This window comes from Bufo gargarizans, chromosome 5 (genome assembly GCF_014858855.1).
Source record: "Bufo gargarizans isolate SCDJY-AF-19 chromosome 5, ASM1485885v1, whole genome shotgun sequence".
NCBI classification, from domain to species: Eukaryota; Metazoa; Chordata; class Amphibia; order Anura; family Bufonidae; genus Bufo; species Bufo gargarizans.
Window position 1 is genome coordinate 14,709,204 of NC_058084.1, and position 18,077 is coordinate 14,727,280.

Below are 18,077 nucleotides of genomic sequence, written 5' to 3' on the forward strand. Positions count from 1 at the left end.
CACTGTCTAAAGCCCAGTAATACCGGCTCTGGAGAGGATTAATACTCCTGCACTGTCTAAAGCCCAGTAATACTGGCTCTAGAGAGGATTAATACTCCTGTACTGTATAAAGCCCGGTAATACCGGTTCTGAGAGGATTAATACCCCTGCACAGTATAAAGCCCATTAATACTGGTGCTGGAGAGGATTATTACTGCTGCACTGTATAAAGCCCAGTAATACAGGTTCTGAAGAAGACAATTACTCCTGCTCTAAAATAAAGCCCGGTAATACTGGTCCTAGAGAGGATTATTACTTTTGTACTATATAAAGCCCAGTCATACTGGTTTTTGAGAGTATTATTACTCCTGTACTATATAAAGCCCAATTCTACTGGTTCTGGAGAGGATCATTACTCCTATACTACAAAAAGCTCAGAAAAACTGGTTCTAAAGAGGATTATTACTCATGCACTGTAAAAAGCCTAGGAGTACTGATTCTGGAGAGGATTAATACTGCTGCATTGTATAAAGCACAGTAACACAGGTTCTGAAGAGGATTATTACTCCAGTATTGTATAAAGCCCATTAATATTGGTTCTAGAGAGGATTAATACTCCTGTACTGTATAAAACCCAGGAACACTGGTTCTAGGGAGGAATATTACTCCTGTACTGTATAAAGCCCGGTAATACTAGTTCTGAAGAGGATTATTACTTATACACTGTATAAAGCCCAGTAGTATTGATTCTGGAAAGGACTATTACTCATACTATATAATGCCCAGGAGTACTGGTTCTGGAGCGGATTATTACTCCTGCACTGTATAAGGCTGAGTTCACACGAGCGTGACAGATTAGGGCCGGATGCGTTCAGTGAAACTCGCTCCATTTTGCAAGCAAGTTCAGTCAGTTTTGTCTGCAATTGCGTTTAGTTGTTCAGTTTTTTCCGCGCGGGTGCAATGCGTTTTGATGCGTTTTTCACTCGCGTGATAAAAAACTGAAGGTTTACAAACAACGTCTCTTAGCAACCATCCGTGAAAAACGCATCGCACTCGCACTTGCTTGCAGATGCAATGCGTTATTAACGCAGCCCCATTCACTTCTATGGAGCCAGGGCTGCGTGAAAAACGCAGAATATAGAACATGCTGCGATTTTAAAGCATTGCAGAAGTGATGCATGAAAAAAAATGCTCATGTGCACAGCCCCATTGAAATGAATGGGTCAGGATTCAGTGCAGGTGCAATGCGTTCACCTACTGAATTGCACCCGCGCGGAAATCTCGCCCGTGTGAACGCAGCCTAAAGCCCAGTAGTATTGGTAGTATTGATTCTGGAAAGGACTATTACTCATACTAAATAATGCCCAGGAGTACTGGTTCTGGAGCGGATTATTACTCCTGCACTGTATAAAGCCCAGTAGTATCGATTCTGGAAAGGACTATTACTCATACTATATAAAGCCCAGGAGTACTGGAGAGGAGTAATACCCCCATGTAGTAGTAAATGATGCTATTCAGCTTCTGGAATCAGCCTTTTGCTGAGGAATACTCTCACCCTCCCCTGTGCCTCGTCAGACTGCTAATTACACGTCTCGGCTTTTCACACCGCTCTCGCTGTCACCTGCGCACTTTTCTAATAAAATTCTCGGAGAAGCAGACAGGTTAACGACTCGGCGAGGATCGCTCCCGAGGCTGCGCCCGGCGTCACCCAGTCTGAACACGTACCTCCTCCGCAGCTGAACAGCCCCAGAACCTGCATGGCCGAGTCCGCAGCGTCCGGAGCTCCCTCTGCCTCCCCGCGCCTCCTCACCTGCTCGCTACAACCGCTCGGGACATTCTTTCCGGGCAAATCATAACATGCCCCAAAGTTTGGGATTTTTTTTTATTTTTGCAAACCCCGTAAGCAAAATAGAGAATGAAATCCGTCTCCATCCACCGCGTTTCACGCAGCCCGTGTTTTTATTTTTGGCATATTAGGAGTTAATAGTAATATCAGTTATTCTAGGACGCGAGGAGAGCGCTGATCACATGAGACATACAGCGGCGCTGGACGGAGAGCGGACACGACAGAGTGAGCCGATGGCGAGACAGAAACCCCCGACAGCTCGATGGAAATACGAGGCGCAATCGCCCTACAGTAACGAGGCCACAGAAATCCGATGCCTCGCTCAGGCGTCCGCCGTCACGCAATGACCCCAGGAACATGTACATTTTTTTTTAAAGGATAAGCGGCACACACATATACACACACTTATGATGCCGCTTATCTCTGTGGAAAGCAAAGAACAGGAAGTTTTCAAGTGCGACATATCAAATGCCTAAAGCAAATATTGAGGATCATCCACCATCAATGGAGGTAGATCCAGGGAGAGTGCACTCCTGGCGCCCTCTAGAGGTGGCATGGGGGTCAGCGATGATAGATGCACCCAGGTGCTGGTGCTTTAAAGGGCCCAAAGCCTCTCTGCTGCCACACACATGGCACATAACAGGTTAAAGTACTCGCACTTGGGCACAGGAGGTTTTGAGTTACGTCTTTGGATGTAACTGGAGCGGAAGCGCGGCCAGCCTGGGGTTCGATGCGACCCTGTGCAGCATCGTTTGAACAGCAAGCAGAGAATCCGGGTCAGCGGCGCTGACTGCACACACCACTCTGCTGCCCCCTGCAGGATACACACTGCTGTGCAGAGTACAGAGGGCCCCACACACAAGCGTCCACATCTCAGCGGGCCCCTCTGAGGGTCGGATCACCACCAGATAGTTAGGTCATAGCCAAGCTGTAAGGTTCCAGTGTCAGCCTACAAAACTGGGAAAGCAGCTTTGGGAGTGACTAGAGCATAATAGCAGATTTACAGATGCTTTTTTTTTCCTCAGCATAGGGAGATCTGGATGTGACTGGAGTATAAACGCAGGTTTAATGTTTTTATGCCATTTTTCTTTACCCAAAGTTCCCTCATAGTGCCAGCCTATAGAACTGAAAATGCAGCTCTAGAAGGGACTGGAGTATTAGGGCAGGTTTACAGTTTTTATGCTTTTTTTTTTTTTCTTTACAGAAGGTTCCCTCATAGTGTTAGCCTATATAACTGGAAAAGCAGCTTTGGCAGCGACTGGAGTATAAGAGCAGATTTTCATCCTTTTTTGGGGACCTAAGGTTACAAAACTGAAAATGCAGATTTGGAGGTGACTGGAGTATTAATGCAGGTTTACAGTTTTCATCCTTTTTTCTTTACCCAAGTTTCCCTTGATAGTGTCAGCCTATAGAACTGAAAATGCAGCTTTGGCAGTGACTGGAGTATAAGAGCAGATTCATTTCTGCTCCTTTCTCCTTTGCCTAAGGTTATCTACGATTCATCAGAAAACACGTAGGATCAGCACAAGAGTAGCTGCGCTGCGCATGGTCTGCAGATTTCGTGTAGCCCCCCTCTTTCTTTGCGGCCCCGATCGCACTATAGTTGTGGGTGAATTACACGTACTTAGCGGTGATGGATATCGCTGGATGGGGGGGGAAAGGCTTTAATTAAGCAGACTAATTTGCAGATAGCAGGCGGCTTCCCCAAGGCTACGGAGCATATTGGGCTCCATCGGCTTCGCGGTTACGTCCTTGCGCAGAAATTCCCAGAGCAGCCGGAGATGCAGATGGGGAGAAGCGGCGCGGCGAGGCCACATCCAAAATACACAGATATGAGACCACTGCCTGTGCTCCGATCACCCCCCATTCCGGTCAGGTCGGGGGGGGGGGGGGTCTCCTCTGGGACCCCTGGAAGTATGCAGATTCTGTAACTCCCATAGACCTCAATGGAGATCTGTGCGGCCACTATGAGACCTATGCACTTGGCAGTCATTCTCCCGATAGGTGGAGGGGGGTCTTCTAGCGCATGAACAGCATATCCTGTGGATGGTAACGGCCCTTTAATTAGTGTCCAATGAATAAATGACTGAATCCCCTCACTGCACTAATGGATTGGGGGTCTTCTTCAGCTAGGTGGGGGTCCCAAAGTAGGGCCTAGCAGCTATTTAAAACAGATCTTCTGGATAGGCTCTATGGTCAGATACCCCTTTGAGCTTTTTAGACTATGCGCAATACCCCCCCATTATGTCAAACCCACAGTAATGCCGGAGGCTGAGATACGAGGTGCTGTTTGACGAGGTCCTCACACTGTCCCAGTGATCACATTGCTGCCCCCCAGGTTACAGTGTGAGGACCCTGCAAACAGCACCTCGTACCTCAGCGTCCTGGACCCTGTGGGTGGAGAATGTGGTCACCACTGAAACAAGGAACAAACACCTAAATTTTCCACTTCTTCTATGAAAGCTGCGGCCGCCGATCTCTGCGCAGGTGTCACAGCGACAAATATCAGGAACCGCAAGGAATGAAGACAATGGCGGCAGATGGCGGGCCGCGGGTTATATATGGAGACGGCACTTCCACAGAGGAAGGAAATGAGACCCCCCTCCCCTCCCCCCACAGCACTCTGAACAATGGGCTGCACCGGCCGCTGTATGACCGTACACCGCAACGTCACCCGGAGCCCGGGGATGAGGCGTGTGATCAGCACTACTACCATCATCCACACTATGAACTATTACATTGACATGGTCAATTGCAGCAGTGATACAATTCAGGGGTAACAATTCCACTCCTCTCCTGAAATCCTCTGTGCTGCTGGGTACCAATCCTCCTACCATGTAACTCTCCCATCTCCATCCTCCTTTTCACCTCAAGTCACGGCCTTCTACGGGAACATTCCCTTCCTGAAATAATCTGCGCTGCTGTGGACCCTGTTCTGCCCGCCCACGAGATCAGCACACTGCCCCTCCTGAAATACTCTGCACTGCTGGGAGACCCTGCTAATTCCACTATGTAACTTAGTCCCTGACCTCTGAAGTGTCTGCATTTTCTTCATATTAGGTCACCAACCTTTACAAGAACAAGATATGCCTCTCCTGAAAGACTCTGTGCTGCTGTGGACCCTGCTTCTTTACACTACAGATCTCTCAATCTGCGCCCTGCCATTAGATCAGGACAATCCCCCGGAGGCCTCAGCTCCTTCGACTATTAGTGCACTCAACCCCACCTCCTCCCCAAATACTCTGTGCTGCTGGGAGATCTGCCCCCCCCCCCCCCTAACTACCTCTCAACCATGAGGTGAGCAGTCATCTCCTGAAATACTTTGCACTGCTGGGAGACCCTGCTACTTCCACTATGTAACTCTCAGTCTCTGACCTCTCCTGTCTCCATTTTCTTCTTCATATCAATAACTGATTTCTACAGAAACAGCATGTGTCCCTCCTGAAATACTTTGTGCTGCTGTGGACCCTGCTCCTTTACACTTCAGATCTCTCCATCTGTGCCCTGCCACTCAACCTGCACACCCCGCCCCTGAAATACTCTGTGCTGCTGTGGACCCTGCTACTTTACAGTTCGGATCTCTCAATCTGTCCCTTGCCACTCGGTCAGCGCGCTCCGCTCCTGAAATACTCTGTGCTTCCACTCCTTCAACTACGGCCCTCTCAGTCTGTGTCTTCCCACAGAGAAACCTGCTCCTTCCACGAATTAAACCTCAACTCTGTGACGCCACAAGAGCTGCACGGTCATCTCCTAAAAATGCTCTGTGCTGCTGGGGACATGTTCAGCCGCACAGAGTATTTAAGGAAAAGAGTGCTCGTTTGTAGGACATGCTATAACTTGCTGTGCGGAGGGGGGGGTGGATTAGGTAATGACACTCATGGGGCGCAATCGGCAGTCGCTGCGCAGCCAGCCCTTCTCTCTACGGGGAGAGGATCAGTGAGAAAGTGACATCCAGATGGAGGAGGAAGGAGAAATCTTAAGACGCTGATGGGAAATCTTTACCCTGCCGAGCCCATTGCTTCCTGATCACAGCACTCAAGTAGGTCACAAGATGTCCTCCTGCAGCTCCCAGAGTTCTCCAGTACGGCCGATCGATAGGGACGACGCTCTGCGGGGGTACAGAGAGACATACACCCTCCAGATTCCATAGGAGACAGGTGTGGAGTGCCCCCTAAAGGGCAACCAGTGAACTGCAGACACATCACTATAGGGGGGAACGCAACGTGCACGCAGCAGCCACAGAGAGGGGTGACATGCATCACCCCAATGTACCCCCCTCTAGCGGGAGTCGCGGGTAGGTGAGATTCGCATTACAGATATGAATGAAGAGCTTTACCTTACTTGGCACTAACTTGGCACCGTCCTCCGCTCTTCACATCTGGACTTGCCAACGAGATCGTAACGGACTGAAGCGCTGGCTGCGAGCAGAGAAACCACAAACTCAATAATCTCCGTCTGTAAAGAGATGATAGGCGCACGGATTAACACCGCGGAAGCTTCGTTAACCCCTTCCAGACACAAGCGACAAATTATCCAATCGTTATCTAGAATCGCCAGGAACCTGGTGCATTTAGAGAACTGTACAGTAGGTGGTACCCACTGTGCAAACCTAACAGAGTGACGCCAGATACAATGACAGGGCCGAGAACCAGGCCAAATCCAGAGCTCCAATGTGCCTCAGCCGATTCATGGTGACGTCATCCCTTGGATTGATCCAACCCATTTTCTTTTTATTGTGCATCTAAGAAAAGCAAAATGAAGCAACTTTCCACTGCCATTTAATTACCGGTAGGTAAATACTTAGCATCGTTCTCATTCTGCACAGACCTGTGCGTCTCCATGGTAACAGACTACAAACAAAACCTGTGTAGTCTGATCCTGCAGTCGCGCTTTCTTCCATCTGCGTCCTACTTTATGTGAGGGTCTGTTCACATCTGCGGCAGTTGATCCGGAAGGCTCTGCAGACAGAGGGCAGCCTGCCGGATTTCACCGGATCCGACAGTTCATCCCCATTGACTGCAATTCCTGCATAAATGGCGGATTTAGGTTGGACAACGGTTTTTGTCCGTCCAACGGCCGCCATTTGTACCGGATCAGGCATACTGGACATGTGATCGCAGTCTAAGGGAGAAGACGTCCACAGAAGGGAGAGAGAATCATTTCAGAATCCGACTACACTGGCGAGATTGTTGTCTGTTACTATGGAAACATAGAATTGCACTGCAGCCTTAAAAAGAAAACTAGGAATTTTTTAAAATAAAACCATATGTAAAGTTGCTCCATTTTTCATTTTAGATGGACTGGGACAATAAAAGAAATAAAAAATAATTAACTGATTGCGAAGGCAGACAGAGCTGTTAAGATCTCTACTTACTGTCAGTGAACGGGATTTAATTTCTTTACCTCCAGAAGCCCTGTAATGATCCTGTGAGACATTGGGTACAGAGTAATGATCCACGGATTTGAGGTAGCTAGCAACAGGACATAAATAAGAAGGTTCACATTCACTGACAGCAAGGAGAGATAGTGAAAATGAGAGGAACTTTGTAGAACTTTTGATTATGTAGTGACTGAGGTTTGTGTACATAAAAACAGAAAAGCACTTTAATGATGGGGCGCTATCAGTCCTCCAGTTGTCTGAATGCAGCCTGCAGTGTAAAGAATGGAGAATGTTATTGCTGCCAGGGCAACATTCAATACAGTATTAGGTATGAGTCTTACAATTTCTCCTGTAGCCTACAACAGCTAGATACAAATACACCAGGACGCACGTGTAATAACAAATCTACACAAGGCCTTAGGGGTAACCAAGGGAAAAAGAAAAACGTTACTCTTGACAGCTGGCAGGGCATGCTGGGAGTTGTAGTTTTGCAGCAGCTGGAAAGACACCACTTGGGGGGCACCGCTGCAGACAAATCTAATCTTCAAAACTGTGCCTGCTGCCAGTGCAAATATCTGTGGGAATAATAGGGGACCACGTGGCCGACTCCTCCATTATCACCGCCTACAACACCAAGGGAAGAACGGCCTGGAGATAAACCGCCCCCATAATCTACTCCGAAATATCGTTCAGAGGGGAGACGAGGGTCAGTCACCGAGGGAGAGAGCGCAAAACGCCAAAAGAAATAGAAAGCAAGTGAAAGAAAAAAAGATGGAAAGAAAATCTTTGGCTTTCTTTTTGGCCCATGAAAGTGCGGCGGGCAAAGAGCGGGGCAGAGAGCGCGCCACAGCAGGAAAGAGAGCGCGCCACAGGCCGCCACAGCCGCAAAGAGAGCGCGCCACAGGCGCAAAGAGAGCGCGCCACAGGCGCAAAGAGCGCGCCACAGCCGCAAAGAGAGCGCGCCACAGCCGCAAAGAGAGCGCGCCACAGCCGCAAAGAGAGCGCGCCACAGCCGCAAAGAGAGCGCGCCACAGCCGCAAAGAGAGCGCGCCACAGCCGCAAAGAGAGCGCGCCACAGCCGCAAAGAGAGCGCGCCACAGCCGCAAAGAGAGCGCGCCACAGCCGCAAAGAGAGCGCGCCACAGCCGCAAAGAGAGCGCGCCACAGCCGCAAAGAGAGCGCGCCACAGCCGGAGAGAAAAAGAGAAAACAAGATGGAAAGAATAAGAGGGCAGTGGAAGGAGACCAGCTGATGAGACAGCCCTGCAGAGGCATCCACCTTCACTATACACATACTGTAGACAGCACACAATCTCTGCTCAGCATTACACAAAAGACAGCAGAAAGGAACCACAGACCAGAATGCGAGAGCTCCCAGAGCCCAGGAGACAGCAGCAGACAGACACCGACAGCCACGACTAGCAGACTGGACGGTACCGGGGGAGAGCCTCAGTGCACGGCATTCCCCCGATGACTCCGGCGTCAGCTTCCTTTTGTGCTCCCCCTATTCTGGCAGCTGTCTCAGAGGGGATGGCGGTGCAGGAAGCTGAGCACAAGGAGGAGCGAGCACAGCCAGCAAATACCGGGAGCAGGAAGTGTGTGCAACATGATAGTGCTGGAGCCAACCGGGACACACCAGGGACAACAACTACCAGCAACGACCGCACAAGGCAGAACCAGCGTCCTGTACAGACTACCTCCTCTGTACCTGTACAAGCTGCAGCCACTGCCCATATCTGTTAGCATCTAAAGCCGTGGCTGAGGAGCAACTACTCACCGGAATACAACTCCCATCATGCCAAAGGATTACACAAATATTTCATTCCCTTTTAATGCTGTGAAGCTTTTTTACCTGTGATCATTCTCACCCCTACTGAGTAATAGAAGGGGCAAAATTAAGTGACAACTGAGGCACAAGTCTGGTACCAACTTATCAAAAACTAAGCACAACACCTTTACTCTACCATCGGTCACAATACTGCCCCCTACATACAAGAATATAACTACTATAATACTGCCCCCTACATACAAGAATATAACTACTATAATACTGCCCCCTACATACAAGAATATAACTACTATAATACTGCCCCCTACATACAAGAATATAACTACTATAATACTGCCCCCTACATACAAGAATATAACTACTATAATACTGCCCCCTACATACAAGAATATAACTACTATAATACTACCCCCTACATACAAGAATATAACTACTATAATACTGCCCCCTACATACAAGAATATAACTACTTAATACTGCTCCTATGTACAAGACTATACTACTATAATACTGGCTCCTATGTACAAGAAATATAACTACTATAATACTGCTTCTATGTACAAGATATAACTACTATACTGCCTCCTATGTACAAGTATATAAACAACTATAATACTGCTTCTATGTACAAGAATATAACTACTATAATACTGCCCCTATGTATAAGACTATCACCTAATATACTACTGCCTCCTATGTACAAAGAATATAACTACTATAATACTGCTTCTATGTACAAGAATATAACTTACTATAATCCTGCCTTCTATGTACATATATAACTACTATAATACTGCTTCCTATGTACAAGAATATAACTAATATAATACTGCTCCTATGGTTACAAGAATATAACTACTATAATACTGCCCCTATGTACAAGTAATAACTACTATATTACTGCCTCCTATCTACAAGAATATAACTACTATAATACTGCTCCTATGTACAAGAATATAACTACTATAATACTGCTCCTATGTACAAGAATATAACTACTATAATACTGCCCTATGTACAAGAATATAACTACTATAATACTGCTCCTATGTACAAGAATATACTACTATAATACTGCTCCTATGTACAAGAATATAACTACTATAATACTGCCTCCTATGTACAAGAATATAACTACTATAATACTGCTCCTATGTACAGGAATATAACTACTATAATACTGCTCCTATGTACAAGAATATAACTACTATAATACTGCTCCTATGTACAAGAATATAACTACTATAATACTGCCTCCTATGTACAAGAATATAACTACTATAATACTGCTCCTATGTACAAGAATATAACTACTATAATACTGCTCCTATGTACAAGAATATAACTACTATAATACTGCTCCTATGTACAAGAATATAACTACTATAATACTGCCTCCTATGTACAAGAATATAACTACTATAATACTGCCTCCTATGTACAAGAATATAACTACTATAATACTGCTCCTATGTACAAGAATATAACTACTATAATACTGCTCCTATGTACAAGAATATAACTACTATAATACTGCTCCTATGTACAAGAATATAACTACTATAATACTGCTCCTATGTACAAGAATATAACTACTATAATACTGCCTCCTATGTACAAGAATATAACTACTATAATACTGCCTCCTATGTACAAGAATATAACTACTATAATATTGCTCCTATGTACAAGAATATAACTACTATAATACTGCACCTATGTACAAGAATATAACTACTATAATACTGCTTCTATGTACAAGAATATAACTACTATAATACTGCTCCTATGTACAAGAATATAACTACTATAATACTGCTCCTATGTACAAGAATATAACTACTATAGGCAGACCTGGCCGGACGTATGTAGGAGAGCTCTCCTCCTCACCACTCTGCTAACTGGTAAATTTTGCGGTCTAAATCGCTCAAGAATGGGAAAAGTGGGTAGATACATACCCAGAGAGAAAACTGAAGCCAGCAAACCAGAGCGCGGTGCCTCCGACATGGAGAAATACCTGAATAAGAAGTCTCCAGCTCCAGCGCCGGCTGGCCCTAAGATGGCGCCGCCGGAAACTGATGACTGGGGCAGAGAATCGGAGGATGATGAAGAGGCCATAAATGACCGGGAAGCCTGCCCCGCTTCACATAGCGCTGCTCCGATATCGAAGAAATTCCTGCAACAAGCGTTATCGGCGGCCCTCACCCCAGTTGTACAGGAGCTGCAGGAAATCAAAGCTGACCTGAAGCATATTGGCGGGAGGGTGGAAACGCTAGAGGACAATCAGGCGTCCATTACAAAATATGTAAAGGCTGCAAGCGACAACACCATGGCACTAGCAGCCTCCCTGGACACAGCGTACTCCCTTATTGAAGACCAGGAAAATCGGAATAGGAGGAAGAACCTCCGCATCCGTGGCCTGCCGGAAAGCATCGCACACGAGGGCTTACCAGAAGCCGCAGGCGCCATCTTCTCCCTACTCCTGGGAAGCTCCAGCACAGCCGAGATCCAGATTGAGCGCATTCATAGAGCGCTCAGGCCGAAGCCGAAGGAGAAGGAGAACCCTAGAGACGTTGTATGCGGTCTATTGAGGTATGTGGACACCGCTGCGCTAATGCAGGCCGCTAGAAACAGGAGAGAAATCCTGTACGAAGGCGCCAAAATCTCCATCTACCAGGACCTGGCGTCCTCTACCTTGAATAAACGGAGGGCGCTGCGGCCCCTCACAGAGCATCTGCGCCATCACAAGGTGCCGTATAAATGGCTATTCCCCTTCGGCCTTACATTCGCTGTGGATGGGAAGCGCTGTACCATTCGCCTGCCTCAAGACCTCCAGGCTGCCTGGGAGCTGTTACAGACGGATCCGCTTGATGTGCCATCCTGGCTGCCATCTGCCGACATCGGGACACAGCTGCCAGAACTACCAGAGGCCGCAGGTTGGCTCAAAGCTTCACAAAAGAGGAAGAACCAGCACAGATCAAGAGACACCTGAAGTCCTAGAGACTGTCCAGTAGTTCTACCTAATTTACATGAGTGACTTCCCAGGGGTTCCAGGGAAGGACAGGTTCATGCTGATCTTTGCAACACCATGAGGCTGCAAGTATACCTGTCTGTCAAAAGTATTGAAGAGTTCCTGTTCTTGTAGTACTCCGCAGGGTAGATACTTTACCCTGCTGTGCCTTTTTTATGCATTCACTTAGACCAATATCTGTAAGGTGCTATTACGCACCAGTCCAGCAGGTGGTGCACTGTGGACACCATTGAGTAATGTGGTTCCATATTGCATCCCCCCCTACTTACCAGGGTTACACTGGCACAAACCTGGTACTTGTGCCTGATTGCATGGCTGTTCACGCCCGCTTCACTGCAGCCAATAGATCCGCTGCAGTGTTGCTGGCATGGGAGCCATCGCACTGTTCTATTTGTCATGTTGACAGAATTTTTAGTTGTGATGTTATTGGTTCACTCCCTAGATGCGGTCGATGTGTATGGCTGGAGTTCTCCGGTTCCAAAGATACCCTATTCTCACAATGATGTCGTCAATTAAATGTACAACGTACAATGTCAGGGGCTTTAACACCCCACAAAAGCGCTCTCAGGTCATCCGTCTGTTAAAAAAGAATAATACAGATATCTGCTTCTTTCAGGAGCTACATTTTAAAGAGGCTCATATACCCAAAATTCAGAACCCATACTTTCAGCACTGGTATTTTAGTGCCTTTGCAAAAGCAAAGAGAGGAGTGGGTATTGCAATTTCTAGGAGAGTACCATTTACATTGATATCCACCCTGACGGACCCTGAGGGCCGCTTCATATTCGTGAAGGGCCTCATTGGCACGCAAAAGGTTACGCTTGCCAGTTTGTACAGCCCTAACCGTGGTCAGAAGCAATGGATCAAGACCACACTGAACAAACTTGAGTTGTTTGCGGAAGGGATCAGGTTAATTGGGGGAGACCTCAATGTCACATTGAACCCTTTCATTGATGCCTCTGATGGCTCCTCCCAATTGACCCAGTCAGCATTAGGATGTATCAACAGATATATTTCAGATATGAACCTGCTGGATGTCTGGCGACTAGGCCCACCCAGATACTAGGGACTTCACCTTCTTTTCAGCACCGCATAAATCGCATAAACGGTTAGACTACATCTTACTGTCCAGCAACGCCGTGGATATGGTGGACTCGGCCGACATAGGTGTTGTGACCGTCTCTGACCACGCCCCAGTCTCTGCTGCCCTCAGATTCTCCAGCTTGCCAGCCTCAGTTAGACAGTGGCGCTTAAACGAGACGCTGCTAGATAGACAAGCAGACACCTCAACCCTAGAACAAAAATTAAGGGACTTCTTTGTGACCAATGCGACACCGGGTATGGCCCAGACGACACTTTGGGAGACGCACAAGGTGGTTATCCGGGGAGAGCTCATAGCCTTAGGCAGTAGGGTCAAGAAAGAGAAACAAAGGATTCTACATGACCTCTTGGTTCGGATAGCAGACAAAGAGGCGGTCCATAAACGGTCTAAAGCACTAACAGTTCAGACCGAACTGAATCAGCTGAGATCACAATTAAAAGATCACTTAAACATTCAAAATGCAAAAGCCTATCAATACGCCCAATATAAACATTATTCCCATGGCGATAAGGGGTCTAAGTTGACGTCCTTCCTCACGAAACAAAAGAGAGAGTCCATGTTCATACCCAATATTAAATCCAGCAATGGAAGCATACTGCACAAAACAGCTGAGATTGCAGAAGAATTCCAGGAATTCTATAAGCAACTCTACGGCCTATCAGACCCCGACCACCCAGATCTTTCAATACCAGAGGCAACAGACTTGTTTCTGAGTGGCCTGAGCTTACCCCGGATAACCTCCCAAGAAGGCGACACCTTATTAGAGCCAGTCACTGAACTTGAGGTGAAATCGCTACTGACCTCTATGCCCACGGGTAAAAGCCCTGGCCCGGATGGATTTCCGGCGGGCTATTATAAAAAATTCTCAGATGTACTGATACCCCATCTGGTGACGTGGTGCAATGCGCTACTGAATGGGGAAACCCTACACAAGCAATCATTGGAGGCCACGGTGACCATACTCCCAAAACCGGGGAAAGATCCCCTTACTCTGCGGTAGCTATAGGCCAATCTCGTTACTTAACGTGGATGTTAAAATATGGTCCAAACTTCTAGCGACGCGGCTGGGCCGCTTGCTTCCCAAACTTATCCACCCCGACCAATCTGGCTTTGTCCCAGGGAGGGAGGGTAACCATAATTCCTGTAGGTTGATTGCTGCAATTCAGTGGGCCAAACGGAAAAACCTCCCCTTAGCGCTTCTCAGCGTAGATGCGGAGAAGGCCTTCGATCGGGTAAGCTGGGACTTTATGAGAAGGACGCTGTCGAGGTTTGGAATCCCGACTAAGATTCCAGGAGGCAGTCATGTCGTTATACAAGGGTCCGAGTGCAAGGAATTAGGGTGAATGGCACATTGTCTCCATCCTTCCCGATTTGCAACGGGACGCGTCAGGGCTGCCCCCTATCTCCTGCCTTGTATGTACTGGTCATGGAGACACTTCTTCAGGCCATTAGAGAACACGTAGATATACGTGGAGTGAAGACAGGAATTAACGAGGTAGAATATATCAATGTGGCTTATGCCGATGATCTATTGATCATGGTTTCCAACCCGATCGAGGCCTTCCCGCATCTTTTGAGATTGTTTGAGGAGTATGGTAGGCTGTCAAACTACAAAATGAATTATTCCAAGTCAGAAGCCTTAAATGTTAGTGCTCCGGCGAGCTCCATCGCCATTTTGAAAACCATTACACCCTTTAAATGGCAATCCTCATGTGTCACTTATCTGGGGGTTCAGATTTCCGCGTCCACGGACGACCTATTTCGGCTTAACTATACTCCCCTAATAGCAGAGGTCCAGAAACAGCTCCAGTCGTTACGCCTCCCTTATTCCTCTTGGATGGGAAGGAAAAATATCCTAAAAGCATTTGTCCTCCCAAAAATTATGTACATATTACAGATGTTACCAATATTTTTACCTAACTCATACTTTACAAAGATCCGTAGACTTTTTGCGACTTACCTGTGGGGTGGTAAGAAAGCTAGGGCCCCTCACCAGAGGCTGATACTGGGGCGTGGTCATGGAGGTATAGCATTGCCAGATGTCCAGACGTATTACAGGGCCATACACCTGAAGAGGTGGTTGCAGCTCCACTCCCCTGCCTACCGCACTTTGGGCACGGAATTGGAGCTAGCGCAGCTTACCCAAACTACAGAAAGCGGCCTTATGGGGTCAATCAAACGCTTCCCTACACTCTCACGTGCTCCTAAAGGGCACCAGTTTCGTCATTAAACAGCTCAATAAGGCTCATGGGCTCCTACAGAATCCTCCCGGCGCGATGCCAGCAGATCTTATACCACACTCTATCCAACCTTCCAGTGCTCAGGTCTCACAGATCTGGCACAGACTAAGAAGCTTCTCCACAACCGAATTTATAGGGAAAATGAATGGCACTCTGCCGGAGCAGCACCCCCTTAGCCAAGTTTGGAAGACAACAAACTTCCTAGACCTAATATCTATCAATTCTGCTGGGAAACAACTACTCGCCCAGAAACCATGTGTGGTGACACAGACTTGGTTTGAGAAGTTAGCAAACCCCCCCTCACCTCAACGCAAATTGATATCTAATATATATATGGCCTTGACCTCACCTCAGCGCCACATAACCCCACAATATGTACACACCTGGGCCAATGACCTCAAGACTACTTTTTCGGAGACTGATATTCTCCGCATGCACGCACACTCGCATGGCTTCTCCCGCTGTGTGAAGATCCAAGAGCATTCATACAAGGTTCTCACGCAGTGGTACCTTACCCCCAAACAACTATTTCTTAGTGGTCTGAGTGATCATGACAGGTGTTGGAGATGTGGGGAGGACGGTGGCACTCTTCTTCACATTTTCTGGTCCTGCACCAAGATAAGAGGATATTGGAACAATGTCTCCCAGATCATTAACGAAATACTAAATACTAACCTGACGTTGACCCCTCAGCTTGTTCTCTTATGGCTCCCAACGAAGGACCTATCGCCGTCAAGGAACAAGCTGAGTACACACCTGATACAGGCTGCACGTTTACTCATCCCCCAAAAGTGGCTGAGCTCAGACCCCCCCACTGTATCTCAGTGGTTAGGCAAATTGGACCATATACACCGTATGGAGGAGCTGGCGGGTTGGGAACTTAGGTCTCATGAGAAGCACAAAAAATTATGGGGCCCCTGGTGTACATATAGGCAGGCGAATGGTACTTTGCATATTAGAGATTCTTGACTGACAACGACCTTGAGACAGGTTTAGGGTGGTGACCGACACATTAGCGAGATTGGATGGGGATGACTGTCTTCCTCCCTTTGGAATCATATTAGGTTTTCAACAGCCTCAGACCGTATTTGTCCAGTTCTAAGGACATATTACAATCCCCCCCCCCCTCCTACCTTCCCCTCCTCCCTCCTCATCCTAATTCCCACCCCTCTCCCCCCCCCCCCTACCTTACCGGTTCGTTCTTGGCTTACCTACCTCAGGTTGCACTTTAATTGTCAATTGCTGTCATTGGCTGATCTAGTTAGGTAAACTGCACCTTACTTATGCCTTCTGTATAACGTCTATGCGACTGTCAAATGCAAATTTGTATGTATGTCATTATCCTGACTTATACATTAATGTATGTGATGCTCTTTTTATGCTGCTTTTCAATAAAAAGACAATTGACAAAGAATATAACTACTATAATACTGCTCCTATGTACAAGAATATAACTACTATAATACTGCTTCTATATACAAGAATATAACTACTATAATACTGCTCCTATGTACAAGAATATAACTACTATAATACTGCCTCCTATGTACAAGAATATAACTACTATAATACTGCTCCTATGTACAGGAATATAACTACTATAATACTGCCTCCTATGTACAAGAATATAACTACTATAATACTGCCTCCTATGTACAAGAATATAACTACTATAATACTGCCTCCTATGTACAGGAATATAACTACTATAATACTGCTCCTATGTACAAGGATATAACTACTATAATACTGCTCCTATGTACAAGAATATAACTACTATAATACTGCTCCTATGTACAAGAATATAACTACTATAATACTGCTTCTATGTACAAAAATATAACTACTATAATACTGCTCCTATGTACAAGGATATAACTACTATAATACTGCCTCCTATGTATAAGAATATAACTACTATAATACTGCTCCTATGTACAAGAATATAACTACTATAATACTGCCTCCTATGTACAAGAATATAACTACTATAATACTGCTCCTATGTACAAGAATATAACTACTATAATACTGCCTCCTATGTGCAAGAATATAGCTACTATAATTCTGCTCCTATGTAATAAGTAAATGGCATTCTGTTCTGTTAAATACTACTCGCAAAAAGTTAGAGATATTTGCCTTCTGGTCAAAGTTATTGAAAATGGGCATTTAGCCCCTTAAGGACTCGGCCCTATTTCACCTTAAGGACCAGGCCATTTTTTGCATATCTGACCAGTGTCACTTTAAGTGCTGATAAATTTAAAAGGCTTTTACTTATCCAGGCCATTCTGAGATTGTTTTTTCATCACATATTGTACTTTATGACACTGGTAAAATGAAGTAAAAAAAAAATCATTTTTATTTATAAAAAAGTACCAAATTTACCAAAAATTGGTAAAAATTAGCAAATTTTCAAGTTTCAATTTCTTTACTTCTATAATACATAGAGAGAGAATGCACCAAACAGATATACCACTGACTATACTGGCAAGTCATAAATGCAGGTATTGGAAGCTGAGACTTTCGCCAATATATTCCTATCAGGGAAATACCGGAGCCCATCATGCACCACGTCAAGGTCACTCAGCATGTCAGAGGGTCCTAACCACTGCTCTAACTATGGTGTGAACAAGGTCTGAAGGTGATATAATTCAGCTCACAGCCAAGCTTCGGTATGGGCTCCGGTATTTTCCTTAAATGGAATATATTGGC

At 46.2% G+C, this 18,077-nt stretch overlaps 1 protein-coding gene across 6 annotated transcripts in view; it reads right to left on the minus strand.

The window, feature by feature from the left end:
- PTK2 (protein tyrosine kinase 2) overlaps nucleotides 1-18,077 on the minus strand; it is a 451,150-nt gene that overhangs the window by 144,154 nt on the left and 288,919 nt on the right. For 3 of the 6 annotated variants that reach the window (XM_044292787.1, XM_044292781.1, XM_044292784.1), the window contains exons 1-2: nucleotides 8,562-8,715; nucleotides 6,162-6,280 (exon numbers count right to left, since the gene is read on the minus strand). The exons of 2 other annotated variants lie outside the window; for them this stretch is intronic. The gene's annotated coding sequence lies outside the window, so the exon portion shown is untranslated. Of the gene's footprint in view, nucleotides 1-6,161; nucleotides 6,281-8,561; nucleotides 8,716-18,077 lie in introns of those variants that run through there. One more of the 6 variants, XM_044292785.1, reaches the window with a different exon arrangement.